A 2,703-nucleotide genomic window follows, 5' to 3' on the forward strand; every position below is an offset into this window, starting at 1 on the left:
GAGAGGACATGGGTTGGATCCCTGCTGTAAGATTCCACGTGCCTGCAGGGTGGCTAAGCCAGGGCAGCACAACTGAGCCAATGCTCTAGAACCCTTGAGCTACAACTACTAAAACCTGTGTGCTTAGAGCCCGTGCTCTACAACAAGAGAAGCCACAGTAATGAGAAGCCCACATACCACAGGTAGAGAGTAGCTCCTGCTCACTAAACTAGAGAAAGCTCACATAGCAACCATGAAATGGGTCAGCCAAAAATAAATATACTTTTTTTTAATGGAAAAAATTAACATATATGATTGAATATTTATACTATCTTAATTCAAATTTTAGCTTTTCTTAGCATATTTTTCCTATTGAGTATTATTTCAACAATTATCAACAAGACTTTGTCAGAAAAGCAAATTATAAGTAGTAATAAAGGAATGTGAAATATGTTAGCAAGAAAAAAATTGGATAATACTAATGAAATAAACACATAATTGAAAGAACCTCTTTTGTATAACATTTATGTACTAGACTGTATTATACTATAAAACATGTATAACATTATGAGGAACAGTTTGGTTTTTAAAACTGAGACATAAACAGTGGCAAACATGTATAGTACAACCATTACTAATTTAAGTTCAGAGTCTGAGGCAGTGTCATGTGCTGTTCACTCGCCATAAAGCACTAGTATTTCCTCTTGTCTGCCCTTACTACCTTCTGTGATCCATGACTCAGCACTTCTTTCTGAATATCTAATAATGTATATACTGCAGACATTCAATTTACTTTTTGGAATCCCAACTTGACTGGAATCAGGAGATGGTTCTAGGAACTTAATTATGAAGGCTGCCTTAGAGTTGGTGGCTGCATCATTATATCTTCAAGAGGACTTTTCTAAACTTTGTAAATGAAACTAGGAATTTAAGGTATAAACAAGGAACCTCCCTTGCCAGGTAGCCCACTGGAAACTTACGAAACCAGAATTTCAATTAATTGTAAACGGAAAAGATGGACTATACCAAGAGGGATGATAAAGCTAATGAAAACTAAATAAATTTAAAATTGATACATTATTTAAATAAGCATTAAAATCTGTTATGGTTTCTCTAAAATCATGAAAAAACAAAAATAATAATGTATAAAATATGCATTGTTATCAAAAATCAACACAGCAGACCTAGTATAAATAGTCAAAACTTTTTTGAACTTCAGAACATATTTCTATGAGAGCATGTTTCTGTGCTTTTAGAAATCCACTGGATTTATTCCACTGGTTAAGACAAAGAATATGTCAATCATTTTGCTCTTTGAACATGCCTCTCCTCTTAGTTCTTCCATACAGTTCAGTTTGTGCTGTTCTCTCAAAGATATATGCATCATTTGTCTCCTCAATCTTCCTTAAGCACATATATACATCTCATTTTCATCTTTACAAAGTGGTAAAGCTGATTGGATATGCTGTTGTTTTCAATCTCAAGTATTTGTACAAAATCTACTAAATATAGTCTTCATTAATGATGTAGGTGAAACACAATTTTGCCTTTAACCTCTTGGAAGTTAAACACCTTTAACCTTTTTCCAGATGTGCCTGAGAATTAAATTGACATAAAACAGATAGATTAAAACCCCCTGATACTAGTAAAGTTTAAAGACATAGGAGAAGGGAATGACAATGGACGAGATGGTTGGATAACATCACCAACTCAACGAACATGAGTTTGAGCAAGCTCCGGCAGCTGACAATGGACAGGGAGGCCTGGCATGCTGCAGTCCATGGGGTCACAAAGAGTTGATCATGACTGAGTGACGGAACAACAACAAAAAATAGATTAACAAGTGAAAAGCATACATATTTATGTAAGTTGTGACAGAGGAGCCCTCATAAGGACATGAAAAAAGACCCAGAAAAATGGCAAAATCTCAATACATTTATACTGGTTTGAACAAAGGGAGACAATTGTAGAAAAGTAACTGAAATATACGGGGAGATTAAAGGAAGATAAGAATTATTTTAACGAAGTTTGAAGCCAGTAGGAACCTGAAACATCTTGTAGTTGTCTGAAGATTCTTCAATCACTATGTCAAGCGACACGGATGTTTCTCTTGCTTCATATGATGAAGATCAGGGATCTATACTTATCCGAAAAGCTAGAGAGGCACCATTTGTCCCCACTGGAATGGCAGGTTTTGCAACAATTGTTGCATATGGATAATATAGATTGAAGAACAGGGGAATACTAAAATGTCTGTTCACCTGATCCACATGCGTGTGGCAGCCCAAGGTTTCGTTGTGGGAGCAATGACTCTTGGTATGGCCTATTCCCTGTATCAAGAATTCTGGGCAAAGCCTAAATCTCAGAAGAGGAGATGCCATCTTGGACTTGGTGGTAGTGGTGCTTGCTTTAGTTAGCCATCTCATATTGAGGTTATATGTTTATGCTGAAAATAAATGTTTGGGTCAGACAAGAACATGGTAATTTGAATATTGGCTTCCTTTCTTGCAGGCTTGATTTGCCTGGTGACCAAATTCCTGGTGACTAGTTCACTAGCTAGGTCCTTCAGGAGAGTCAGATCAGCACAAAAGAAACATGTCACTTTTAAATACAGTTGATAACAGTACCTGTCCACCTCCTTAAACTCTTCTGTTGAAATTAGTTCTAAAAAGACAACATGCCAATCCTGAAATGCTCCCAGTTGCTGCAGAATATCATATGTTT

The 2,703-nt window shown here is 36.3% G+C and overlaps 1 pseudogene; it reads left to right on the top strand.

The window, feature by feature from the left end:
* The first annotated feature begins 1,697 nt into the window (after positions 1–1,697).
* On the top strand, positions 1,698–2,396 carry LOC133252163 (HIG1 domain family member 1A, mitochondrial-like; annotated as a pseudogene).
* The last annotated feature ends 307 nt before the right edge of the window (positions 2,397–2,703 follow it).

The sequence above is a fragment of the Bos javanicus genome, chromosome 7 (genome assembly GCF_032452875.1).
Source record: "Bos javanicus breed banteng chromosome 7, ARS-OSU_banteng_1.0, whole genome shotgun sequence".
NCBI classification, from domain to species: Eukaryota; Metazoa; Chordata; class Mammalia; order Artiodactyla; family Bovidae; genus Bos; species Bos javanicus.